Source organism: Cydia strobilella, chromosome 3 (genome assembly GCF_947568885.1).
Source record: "Cydia strobilella chromosome 3, ilCydStro3.1, whole genome shotgun sequence".
Taxonomy (NCBI): domain Eukaryota; kingdom Metazoa; phylum Arthropoda; class Insecta; order Lepidoptera; family Tortricidae; genus Cydia; species Cydia strobilella.
In genome coordinates this window covers 18,567,043-18,581,386 of record NC_086043.1, presented here as the reverse complement: position 1 = coordinate 18,581,386, position 14,344 = coordinate 18,567,043, and the positions used below count along the sequence as shown (strand labels likewise).

General features: G+C 36.2%; 1 long non-coding RNA gene across 1 annotated transcript in view; it reads right to left on the bottom strand.

Moving 5' to 3' along the window:
* LOC134756052 (uncharacterized) overlaps positions 1 to 14,344 on the bottom strand; it is a 297,991-nt gene that overhangs the window by 125,328 nt on the left and 158,319 nt on the right. The gene's annotated exons all lie outside the window — the stretch shown is intronic.

Sequence of the window (14,344 nt, the reverse complement as noted above, 5' to 3'; positions counted from 1 at the left end):
TTATTCTTTTCAAAACTAAAATGTGCTCAGATCTTTAATCATTCTTTCAGTCATGGATATTTTCTATGTATTTATGTATTTGTATATTACATATATCGTTGTCTGAGTACCCACAACACAAGCCTTCTTGAGCTTACCGTGGGACTTATACAATTTGTGTAAGAATGTCCCTATTATATTTATTTATTTATCTTTTACTGACTGTACTAAGTAGGTAGATAGTACGTAGATCAGTTTTAATTGAAATTATTGATTCTTATTGCAATGCACTTGGATTATGTTCATTATAATCTCTTCACTTGCAACTTCACAGATATTATTATTTTATTTACAGAGGGGTAAAGCCGCCAGTATGAAAGGGCTCACGCCGTGCCGCAGACCGACCTGTTGGACGGGGTGTTCTTCTTATGATTGGGGATTTATAGTTAAATTTAGTTTTATGTTATTTCCTTTTTTATTTCTTGTTTGATTCGGTACTTATGTCGTTTCCGATTAGTTTTTTTTTAGATTTACTTAAAATGTTAAATACATTTTCAAAAAACAACCAAATCAAAGTTTGTATTTGTTTCATCTTCGTAGGTAATTGCCAAAGATAGATATAACTCCGTAATAGATGGATACAGTCTAAGGAAAAAACGTGCCTCGAAAATCACGAAAATTTGATTCTCGATCAGAGGGCGCCACTAGTTTTGGCCTACACTCGTATAGAGGGCGTTGACGGTTTCGTTTGTTATTTATAATTTTAACGCATATCAGTGAAAGAACATGGGTCAAAATCATAAAAATAATTAATGCAAATAAAAAAAATCATTTATCCATATTTAAATACATTTTATCGTATTTTTATAAATATTTATTTTTAGTTTTAAAGTGTGTCGACAGATGGCAGTGAATTTACTGGGGTTACAAAATTTACTATGACAGTACCGCTCTAGTATAAGTTACTCTATGGTAATTGCTATAAACATCATCAACGTACACATATCCGTGTACGTTGGTAAGGTTTCCATTTTCATAGACAAGGGAAGCTTAGCTACAAGCATGAATAAAATTTTATATAAAATTTATTATAATATAACAAATTAATATATTTAATACCCAAAGCTTCGGTACGATCCTCTATTCATGACTATGCAAACATGTTCAACTAAAATGTTAATGTTGCTTGCAAATTTATGAAAATATCCGTGGAATTTATTAAAACGTAGAGAGCTCTTTATGAACTCTAGAAGTTCCGTCTTCAGGTGATGTCATTCCCACATTATAGACAGGGAAATATGCGCGTCCTATTTAAGCATCAATGTGGTGTAGGTAAAAATGTAAATAAAAGTGCCTGTTGTAGATAGTATTTATGATGCTTTAAAACGGAATACATGTAAAACATAATAAAAGAAAGCCACAAACTACCCAGAAAATGGGCGCGTCGCCCCGCTGAATAGCAACGGCCGAGGACGCAGCCACACCAGCCACAATTTTGGTGCCTAGAATATAGGACGGTGCCGGTGTATCTACGCAAATAACGTCCCACACAAGAATTCGGCCCATAATGTGTTTGTAAAGTATTTATTTGGATAGATATTCCACATGTAAAATTTGTAATATATCTAGTGTAAGGTTTGCATACACATTATTTATTTAGCTAAGAAATTTGCACCTTGACATTATTTTTTAAACTGAAAATACACACAAAACTTTGTGTCTTAAATGTTTCAGTATCTTCTTTAATTCTAAAAAAGAACAAGCGGTTATCAACTTATCAATAATCATGAGGTATTTTTATATAAATATTATATTTCTTATATTATATTTATTAATTACTATATTTCTTTCAATATTATAAAAATAAGAAAAGTTTTAACACCTAACGTAAAAAGTTACCACGCATAAAACTCATGTGAACTCTCTTCACGATATTGAAACGAACCGAGATCAATTCACAACACCTTGTAATATAGTTATTGCCTACGTGTTAAAAACAAAATAGCATCGCAAAAAACCCTGCCTGCCACCAACAGAGGTCGGAGTTTACGAAAAAAATATTCGATTTCACTTAGCGTTACTACCACAAAATTACCTTGACCCCTCGCTTTTGTAACTTTACACTTCATTAGCAAGAAATAAAGGCGATTGGTCGCGATCGGAAGATCCATGTTGGTTGGTCTCTGATCATCTGCAGACATTTCTTCGGGAAAATATGAAGATGAAACTTGGCACACGGTCTTCTTGTTTCGTTTTTGTTAGTATTTGAAGAGAATTTTCCACGACACCGACCGGAGTGATATATTCAATGACATATAGGGTGTTGCGAAAGTTTCCGAGTTTTACGATGTGATTTTATTGCTGATGTGTTCCTGATATTGTAGAATTGGCAAGATGTTAGAAGCTGTATTTTCAATATCTTATTATAAATAAATGCAGCTTTTACAAAAGATAATGGTTTTATGAAGGACTTTAAAGAATTCTAAAGGATTTTTAAGGTATCCTAGGTACGAGTTTCTCATTACAACCATCTGCGGAATAAATTATTATAAAGTAACAATGGTGCAAAGGGCACTTTTCTAAAAGATTACTGGTAGGTAAGTGCCTCCGTTATTTTGAGCTTCTCAATTTTGATGTTGACAAAACACAATTTAGAACAAGTATTGCTAGATAAATTTTGCAATAGACAAATATGAAACAGAGTGGTGGCTTATCACATATGCTTTTTAAAACTATATTTCTATAGACAACGTTTGGCGGGAAAACATTTACTTTCTTTTCTTTAAATAGATTTAAACTTTGAAAATGTCGGCGTGAGCTAGAGACGACTTACGAATATTTTATACAATATTTTCATTTCATACAAACTTAAAATCCATTTACAATGCATGTGCTCGAAAAGTGCGTTTCCTACGAAGCCAATATCATGCGCAAAGTACTACTTTTCCGCACTAGTGCTTTTTGTTTTCAATTTTTTTTTACAGTACATATGGTGCTACTTTCTCGCACTAGTGCGGAAAAGAGCACTTTTCGTGCATATGTCGAAAGTTTAAAGGGCCATATGTACTGTAAAACGTTGTACGATACACGTGCGAATAGGTAATTCGCAACTCGTGTCGATTTAAAACACTCCTTCTAATAATTAAACTTATTTGCCATGATATGTTTTTTTAATTACTCGCACTATGCATAGTAAAACATTGTATGATACACGCGCGTAAAGATGATTTCCGACTCTTATTCCTTTATACACTCGCTCGCTTTGCTCGCTCGTGAATAAAATTCCTCTCGTCGGAAATCATACACTTTCCGCACTTGTTGCATAAATAGCTATTTTAATAGCTAAGTAGATTTAAAAAGAAAGTATTTTATTCCCGCAAAACATTGTCTATGGAAATATCGTTTTAAAAATATATGTGATAGGCCACTTCTTTGTTTCATATTTGTCTATTGCAAAACATAACTTATCTTAACTTATAGTATTTATTTAACAAGTATATGTTTTAACTATAAAACTCCCGTGAGACTCAAACATATTAGATTATTTTAAACCGGGTCACTCACGTATTATTAAGTCGAATAGCTCGACATGTTGTCTCCGTGAAGACGGTCCTCGTAAATTGGACCGAAACATGTCGAGCTATTCGACTTAATAATACGTGAGTGACCCGGTTTAAAATAATCTAATAAGTATATGTTTGTATAAAAATATGTATTTAAATACCTATATTATTTACTATTTTACCTTAACATTTACATGAAAGAGTTTAAAGCTTTGAGGGTGCTACGAGTATGTGCAACGTGTACATTATATTAATTCAAGACGCTGTCGTTTACACATTCTGATTTTTAACAAATAACATCCCCTAGAAATCAAGCAAATACTACCCTCAGCCTAAGCGCTTGTACAGCAAAACTGATCGTTTTAAAAGACCACAATTCCATTTCCTTTTACAGAATTTTGAACCTTAAAATTAACGTAATAGTGACCTTTTTTATTTAAAAAACGTTATATTTTGTTGGATTATATCTGCTCTGAAGTGTCCTTGAACGGCTGATGCGGGGGTGTGAACCACTCCAGAAAGATCTGAGGGCTGTAAGAGGTTTAAATACAAACGCGTATTAAATTTTAGTATTGGGTATAGGATTTATAAAAATATCGTATAATTCTGTATTTAAGTAAATCATGTGCAGATAAGATTTTCTGTGCTAAATTTTGACACATTTTTTTTGACACAATGAAATACTTGTACCAAAGTACAGTACAGAAAAAAAGTGTACCTATCTCGGCCACCTAAGCAACCACGAGGAAGATAAGAATAGTGATGTACCATAAATAAGAGCCATGTAACCTACGTTCAAGTGTAAACAAGCGTCTGTTGTCACTAAAGCTAATTACGGAAGCTACCTGCGTTGCTGAGTTGTTTGAATGGCGGCCGTACAAGACTGCGATGCCTGTTGTAACACGGTTTAATTAGGATGCCGTCATGCTTACTTAAGGGTAATATTTTTAGTCATCTCAGTGCCGGCAAAAGTCCACTTTATCATTACTTCCTCTTAGCCTAGTCGGATCTAGGAATAATAGAGGAGGAGGAGGCTTTTTAATTCAAACACTCCCACGAAATCAACCTTTGATTTTTTTATCCTAGACGCTAAAATGAAACTTTATTAATAACGGGTCACTCACGTATTTTAAGTCGAAAACACTCGACATGTTTCACTCCGTACCGAGGAGCGTCATCAGGAGCTTGCGTCGACGGTGACGGACCGGCGCAGACTGAGCTCATGTACTTACTTACCGTAAAAGTAGGTATTGTAATTTATTTTTATTTTAATACTTTACTTACTTACTTTTAATACTTCTTTCGATGTTTTTAGTTTATTTAAGAAGCTCTTTCACAAGGTGTCATGTACTGTTATTGCTTGTAGAAAAACTGGATTTTATAAATAATAAACCTTTATGGCGTTATTCATAAACGCGCTACGGGCCTGAATTAGCAATGAATCGTTTGTCTTTATCTGTCATTTTGATGTATTTGTAAGAAAGGGATAAAACGTAATTATAACGTAACTAAATCAGGCCCGTAAAGTTTTATGAATAAGGGGGTTTTAATCTTCTGATACACTGATGTACAGTCAGCAAACCTATTAGCTTAGCACCACTGAATACTAATATGTAATACAGGGTTCCTAAGCTAACGTTTTTGCTGACGCGACAATGCGACGCCAACCAATGAAAAAAACGTACCAACTTTAAACTAAATAAACCAATCATCAGTAAAAAAACGTACCAAATTTTAAACTAACTAAACCAATCATCAATATTATCATCAGAATAAACTATTCACGATAAAACACGGAAAACAGACATAGCTTTGTAAAGCTATGTAAACAGTTTGTATTTGTAAAGCTTTGTAAACACGCTACCTACGACCTTACGACGCCACGCCGGCACCCGGCAATGGCGGCGATGCTCACCTGTCAGTCCAATATAGTGCTGTGACTATCTGCAACACCCACCATAAGGCTGTAACTACTCGCGAAAACTACTGTTAATTGGAAAAGCACAAACTTAATACATATTAATGTACAATACAGGTCTGTCTGTCATGAAACGCCTCCCCCTTAAGGACGTCGAACAAACGGTGACGAACTTTCATTATTTGCTTGCATTCTGTCTGCGGAGTTGCTGGCTGTTTGCGTGTCCGTATGAACTTTCGCTTTATTATTGCTTGTTAGCAGTTGTGTTGTTAATATGAATGTAGGTATTTTTATAAATTTATTATTTTGATTATTAATAAGAAATACCATTTGAAACCTTTATAGGGCAACGGTCTTAAAAAACCGGCAAGTGCGAGTCGGACTCGCGCACGAAATTCGCGATAGTCCCGATTATAAATGTGATTTAATATGTGTTCAAAGCACGAAGGTTCTTAAATGTTAACTAAATAAATGTCTAAATGATATTCTAGATTTATATTATAAGGACTTGTGATTAGTGAATTATGAAAATGTCAGGCGTATTCGGATATTAATAACCGATTTAGAATTAGATCTGGATCAGTTATGGATCTAATTCACAACATGTTATTAAAATCCGAATACGCCTGTCAGTCATTTGATTATAAAAAGCCTCCGCGCTCGAGAAATCGAAATGTACAAGAGTTAATATGATTAATTATAATTTAATTTAAAACTTATCAAAATTCAATCTAATTCGTCTTAATTTTTCTTATAGGTACTGATTTTTTGAACCATTTTTTGCATATAATATTATCAATGATTTTCAACTTAAGAAGCGCTTAGCTTGTGACAAATTATACAATTTGCCTTTAGTCACGGCTGGGCAAGCGAGAAATGTGCACGTGCTAACGAGCTCCCGCACACCGAAAGAGAAAGAGACATGGAATGCGAAAATTAATCAAACAATAAATTAAACTACGAACTAAACAAACTAAACCAAAACTACCTAAAAAGTAAAAGCCTGCAAACAGAAAATTGGCCCCAAATTGGTCTGTGCCGTCCGGTAGAGTGTCCAGAAGGCTGGCGGCGTTGCCGCGCTGGACGGCAACGCCGATGCGTTGGGCGAGGTATGCTCCAGCCTTCACCCGTTGCGTTTATTAGGCGCTTGGCCAACTCTTTGTAGATGCTGTGCGCGCCTTGACCCCACGGCCTAAGCGTCTCCACTCCAAACGGCAGTCCGCACTTAAAATATCATTGTATAATATCCCGTATCATAGCATTATACATCTCGTATTGACGCTCCGATCGTATCAGTAGAATCGTCAATTACGTAAAAGCCAGTTATCACTATTTTATGACTCATGAGCCATCTTCATCTATTTTCTTTAGTACAATTTTAACTTCCATCATAAAAATAGTACTTAATTCCTTCTATAGTTATTTCTGTTCGTTAGCTGTCATCAATTTAATGACTGCACGAGTAGTAATCATAAAAGAGCTTTATAAACATTTCATGGCGCATTTTTGTGGTTCATAGCTTTTTTTAATAGGAACATAATGTTGATCTTTACTTAATTTCGCTTTTGATACACAATAGCATTGACGTTATTAGTCATGTCATGACCGGGTGGTTTGGGTCATTTTGAAAGAATATTCTACTTTTAAAAATGTACCTTCCATTAAAAATATCGTGCATAAATTGGTATGGAGTAAATTGTTATAATTATTCTCTTATGCAAAGGACATTATTTCAAATAATTAAAGTATATTTATTAAAAAAATTAAATTTCCTCCAGTGGAGAAGAGGTGAGAAGGTGACCGAGAGGCCAATTCAAACATACATGTTGACATTCAAATGATGTCTATTTGTTAAGTATCTTTCACCCGTGTGTCTCCCTCGCGCCAATACATACAATAATACAACCCACGCGATTTAGATATCATTTTGATGTGTTTTGTGTACGTTCGAATTGGAGTGATTTTTTAGAATTTGTAAACATTAAGTCATATTTAAGAATATAAGTATATATGCTTACCTGATTTTACTGTGCAAAATGTAAAAAAAACTGTCAGCAGCAAGCGCAACGTATCGGCCTCCCTCCGAAACGCCTACCAATAACAACCCGTGTACATCAATACCCCTGGTCGCGTAGTCAGTATTCAAATTGCACAGGCGAGTCAAGCGCTCAAAAATACTGTGTACCGATAAAAAAAACCTCTTGACAGTCTTTTTTAGATTAACATAAGATTTAATTTCACATGGCCAGTGAGAAAGGTTTTATTTCTCTAGATCTATTAAGTAAGACCATGAGATCCAACATAATTATGCATTATCGGAGAACACGCTTTTCACGATTCACATCGACCAAGCGTGGCGATCTTGCGCCTCACCAAGGGTCTAAGGCCGATAGCTCATTGACTACCGCTTACTGCCAAAAATCATGGCTGGGCCATTTTTTTATAGGTACTGGTTCACACGAACAGTCAACTTGCCGCGCACCCTATGACTACTGGAATAACTTCCTTGCATCAAGGGAGTATCTAGGCGTAAGTACCTAATGTCTGCCGGTCGAACGCCTCCGATGACAAATCCTCTAACTTCTCAAATATGAGCCGATGGGGGCCGGGAATTTCGTAATCTCGTTACCTTCCTGTGAAATGCATCATAGATAATTGAATTTTAAAGGGTTCGGTAGCTGGCCCGACGGAAAATGATGGAATTATCGGGATGATGAAAAAGTAAACATTTTGATTGAATTATAACTGAAATTACGGAACTTTAAAAGCGTAAAGAGTAATCGAATTTAAACTGTTGTGAGACATACTAACATAATAACATTAAATAATTTCACGGTTTAGACTCACTTGTTTTAGTCACTAGCGCGACATGTTTAACGTAAAGAGTAAATTGAAACTATAAGCAAAAGTTTTAATAAGTAGTTATTCAATTGAGAAGATGTTGATACTGTCGAATTATTTACAATCAAACTCATTTCTAAAAGTAGGTATCAGAAATTTGGTGGTAATTTATAATGGTAATATATGTAGACAATTTAGTCGTACCTAAGCGCCACTTGCACCAACCCACTAACCCGGGGTTAACCGATTAAACCTTGAGTTATCATGGTTACCAGTACAATTTGAAATTGAGTTAACGGTTTAACCGGTTAACCCCGGGATAGTGGGATGGTGCAAGTGGTGTAAATTCACTATAACTATATCAGGTTGTCCGACAAATGTTAGTTTTGTTTGAATTGCTCGTAAAAGAACACATGCGTTTATTTTCTTCAAATATTTAATACGTGAAAACTTGAGAAAATTAGGATTTTGGGGTATTACTGTATTAATCTTAATTTTAATAAGAGCTAAAAGGTCTGTATCTCATTGTGATAAGGTGCAAATTGTATTTACACTGACGATTAATAAAATAATAAATGTCAACCTAATATTATCTATCCACATTTTTCACTTTTACCTTCACAAATCACTCTCACCATCTTAAAATTGCATTATTTTAAAATTTACTTTCCTTTACACGTAGTTTCTAATAAGTAGACATTGGCGAAGCACACAATATTACATTCTATTACGGATAAAAGCATCCTGTAGTATTCGAAACTCAAAAACATCACTCACCTGCAAAACGTCTTATCTTTGTGTTATTTTAATGTCGCTTACGACGTTTAGCTCTAGGAATTCATAATAATCGCGTTACAGGCTGATTTAGTTACCGATTCGCGGTTGATCCAGAAAAAGGGAACTTTGGACGGCAAGAGTATCGAATAAATTCAATATCATCCCTTTTCAAGGGTATCATATTTTTAGGGTTTCGTACCAAAAGGGTAAAAAAACGGGACCCCCATTACTAAGACTACACTGTCTGTCTGTCCGTCTCTCTGTCTGTCTGTCACCGGGCTGTATCTCATGAACCGTAATAGCTAGACAGTTGAAATTTTCGCTATAACAACAAATACTAAAAGTACGGAAGCCCGGTTTTTTATACCTTCGACCGCAAGTAGGTACCTAAGTCTTTGAAATGTTGCTGTCGTAGAAATTGGAATAACAATTAAACCTCCTTAAGGGGATGATTTCCAGAATATTATGCATCCTTTGTCCTTTCTCAATTAAAAAAAATTTCATGTGCAACAAACAAATTTGTTTGGCAGTCAGCGTGACGGAGAAACAAACATCCAAACATACAAACTATCACATAAATAATATTAGCAAATTCATAAATTATATGAATAAGACATTATCAATAGGTAACTAACTTGTTGACAAGAATTCGACCGTTCACTTCGAAACAATTGGAAAGGAAAACATAAATAAAAGGCAATTGTTACTTTAAACCAAAAAGGGTATTTGAAAACGGACGTAGAAACCGGAAACAGCAGTCTGCTGCAGGGGCTGCCGTCGAGATATTCAGCACTTCCGGTGTGCGAGGGAGATGTAAAGAGGAAATGAATGCTCCGATTCAAAGATTCTATTGAATGGTCTTCGAATATTGAGGAAATCTTAGTTTTGCTGGCGTGACTTGGGTTTTACTTTTCGCTTTGGTTATAGTCGTAACTATACTGAATAAAATGAAATTTCGTTTTTTTTATCAATATCAAGTACCTACTCGTACCTAACCTTATTCTTTCGTTTTCGTTTCGAAAATATCATACAACTTACTCAAAAATATGTCCCGTAGTTCTTAATTCGCTGACTGGGACATATTTTTGAGTATGATGAGTGCACCCGTGGCGTGACGAGAATGGATAGGATAAGGAATGAGTATATAAGAGGAAGCCTGAAAGTTGCACCTATAACAGAAAAAGTAAGGGCAAATCGCCTAGCATGGTACGGGCATGTGATGCGGAGGGATGAAAGTCATGTGACGAGAAAGGTATTAAGAATGAATGTGGAGGGAAGTACGAGGAGAGGAAAACCGAGGAAAAGGTGGATGGACTGTGTGAAAGATGATATGAAACTAACGCAAGTGAATGATGAGATGACGGGTGACAGAGATGTATGGAAGAAAAAGAAATGCTGCGCCGACCCCAAGTGAATGGGACAAGGGCAAGCGAATGATGATGATGAGTGCACCCATATTTTTACTCTTGACTGTACCTACCTATGCAAACGTTTTTCTAAAGTCTTACTGAACTACTTATACTTATACCTACAGCGTGTTATTAAAAAGTATGCAGATATTGCTTTTAGCGTCACTTTCAGCTGTTGACAGCGCAGTCTACAAAATTGCAAAATTTATCGTATACTGAAACTTTTTAGGTACTCCTCGTATTTTAGTTATTTAAGTTGTATATTTTGTGTAGAAATTATTTTGATTATATTTATATAAGGTTATCATTATCCATTATTATTAATTAATACCCAGACGTCCCAATCTTCTCAAATGTTTAGGCTATTAAAAATAATAAAAACCGGCCAAGTGCGAGTCGGACTCGCGCACCGAGGGTTCCGTACTTTTTAGTATTTGTTGTTATAGCTGCAACAGAAATACATCATCTGTGAAAATTTCAACTGTCTAGCTATCACGGTTCATGAGATACAGCCTGGTGACAGACAGACGGACAGACGGACAGCGGTCTTAGTAATAGGGTCCCGTTTTTACACTTTGGGTACGGAACCCTAAAAAGTTAAATTTATCGTTAATAAAAAGTCCAAATTTTGCCCTGTGTAAATAAAATATTCATTTCCCTCTTTCAATATTAAAGTTTAAGACAATAAAGTATTTTTTACACGACTGCCCAAAAAAAGAGTGTAATGTTTTCAGCGTTCATGTTTGTATTTACCCCTTTACTTTTTAGTAGCTAACGTTATTGTTAAGAAAATTAGCTTGTGTAGATCATTGTGAACACCTGGACCGCTTAATTACGGTAGTCTCGCTAATCCGGTAAATCTTGTAATCCGGATGGTCTTGACGCGGGCGGGCGGACTGCCTTTGATAGTCACGAAATTTTGGATTTTAATCCCCCAACTAACAGTGCCTTCAAAAGTGCGAAAATATAAAGAAGGAAAGTAGGTAATATACTCCACTGTTTTTAATTTATTTCCATAGTCTCACGAAAGTGATATGTTAATACATATATTATATCATTCATTTATTTGCTAATTTAATTGTTTTTATAGCATAGAAAAGCAGATCCGGAAAGCTCTGAATCCGTCAACTGCTGATTTTTTGCAACAGTGGCTTTAGAAAATGTTTGGTTATGAAGTGATATGTGAATCAAATGTCATAGTCAAAGTTAAGTTTGATGGTTTACAAACAAACTGAGAGATTCCTTTATTAATCGCTCAAATTATCCTCGATCAAGAATGGGGTCAAGCAGGTATTGTAATGGGTTACCCTCGTCATTTGAGAATGGTTTTGACGGGTTGAATACAGTGCAGGTAGAGCCTTTAACCCTCAAGACTGAAAATTTAAATGGATGTGTTTGACTGGTTAGAGGATTTCAACGCTTCTTGTAAATAAGGCTTCAAATTTTTCAGCATACATGGATTAAGTGAAGAAGAAAGAAGTGAAAGTGAACATAAAGGAGAAAGTGTCGTATCAGGCTGCTAAGGAAAAGGTTTAAGAAAAGAAAATATGGAGATTGCTTCACAGACAAAAGCAGAGCAGACAGCTCTTTAGTTTTTGATAATGAGGATGAATTTTTGATCATAGCATAGGTAGTATAGAGTCGGACATACGAAAATTACGAAAGCATTTTTGCCCAAACTGAAACAGTCCGATGTTTCGTTCGGTCAATGCGACACTTCATACTTGCGTTAAATAACGCTATGCAAATTTAAGGTGACAGTCTATTTCTGACTGCAGCTGCACTACTGTTGCGACGTTACCGGTGCAGCACTATGCAAATCTAATCGAAAAATAGAATTTGTATGTTAGGATAGCTGCCTTTGAGGACAATTAAAAAAAGTGGTCGGCCAAATCCTGCGTTGGCAGTTTCCTGTGTCCGACTGAATTTATGGTACCATGTGGCAGCTAAAATTTACCTACTCGAAAAATAGAATGAAAAAACAAAACGGATTATAATAGCTAAATTAAACCTGTTGACGTATGTCTTGGTCGGCCTCACCTTAGCCTGGCAGTTTTTGCAGTCAGGTAGGGTCTCATGCAGCCGGCCACCGGACTACTAGAGTCATTCTAGTTTTCTTTGCACGCCGCTTCCACACTTCGATTTACTTTCGATTAGCTTTCGATTAGCTTATACGGAAGGAGTAGGTACTTCCATTCCTTACCGCAAAAAGCCAAGCGAGGGCATAAGATTGTATTGTATAATTCTCAATACAAAGTAATCTCTGTTCTTATATGGGGCGATATTCGGAAAAATGCGACGCGACACAAAATTCAATGTTCAGTGCCGAGAGGCCGCAGCCTCTGGCGAGATAAATTTTATTCAGTGTGGAGCAAGTAAGAAGAGGTTTGACCGGCCCACAGATCTAGAATGTACATGATTGCCTGTCAGAAATAAAACCGGACAAGTGCGAGTCGAACTCGCCCGCGGGTTCCGTACTTGTTTGTATTTGTTGTTAAAGCGGCAACAGAAATACATCATCTGTAAAAATTTCAACTGTCTAGCTATCACGGTTGATGAGATACAGCCTGGTGACAGACAGACGGACAGACGGATAGACGGACAGTCGGACAGAGAAGTCTTAGTAATAGGGTCCCGTTTTTACCCTTTGGGTACGGAACCCTAAAAAGCGGGACGAAAATCGGAATGATGACAAGTGTCACTGAAAGTATTGAAATCACAATTAATATGTCCGTATTGCTTTTGTAACAATATTTTCCAATATATAACCACCCACCTTAATATACTTAGTACATATGTACAGCTTTGCGAATATTCCAGTCCGGTTATTGAAGATTCAAGCCGACCGCTATGAAGATCAAAAGTGGTCACGTTTTCTCATTTGTAGTCTGCGTCTTTGGCACCCACGACATGTTAATATACGCGATGGCTTCCCTTTTGCACACTTTTATTATCTTTAAGCTTAAGCGCAATTCTAGACCTGTGGACTTGGCACCAAAGATTTAATGATTGCAATAGGGAATATTACTCGAAACTCGAAACTCTGCCACTACCACAATCTGAGGGTCTATCGCGAAACAAGAAAATCGAAATTTCGTTATCTAACATCTCTGTCACTCGATAAAGAGGCAGATAGCGAAATATCGGATTCGCGTTACCCGGTAGGTCCTCTGTAAACAAACCGCCTTGATGCATCAATGTCATATTTTATTATCTCTGAAAACTTGTCAAAAACCTGTTAAAGGTACAGTAATGGTACAGTATGTATAAGTTACTTTATGGTTTACTAAAGAGGCTAGTGCTGCACTGGTGCATTAGATCCGTACAGATTTTTCTACTGGGTGATTTAAGATCGTGATCCCAAATGTTAAAAATGTTTTAAAATGGTTATACTGAACAAGGTCCACGGGACCGATATGAAAATCGTGAAAAAATAAATATAATTAGGTATACCGCTGGCCCCTCAATGTCTGGTCAGTCATATGTTTTTTTTTTCAGCATGACCATTTTAACACATTATTGATATTCAGGATCACGATCCCAAAATCACCTAGACTATTCCCCTATGACTTGCGCCCGCCCTCAAGGGCCGAATCGCCATTCTTTGCTTCACTCGCGCGTCAAAATGAGATATCACCGGGTATTGAATGACGAGCGTTACGGAAAGCGGTTACTGATATTCCTTCCCTAACCTTTTTGTGGACAAAGGGTTTCGTAATACCGATACGTAATAAAGTGTTGGTTTAGTTATTGTGAGGCTGATTGTGTTTTTGTGTTGGTCCGTGAAGCAGGAAAATGTAGGGATAAACATGTTTCTTGCAATTGTATCAGCTTTTTCTTTTACACGTTAACCATCC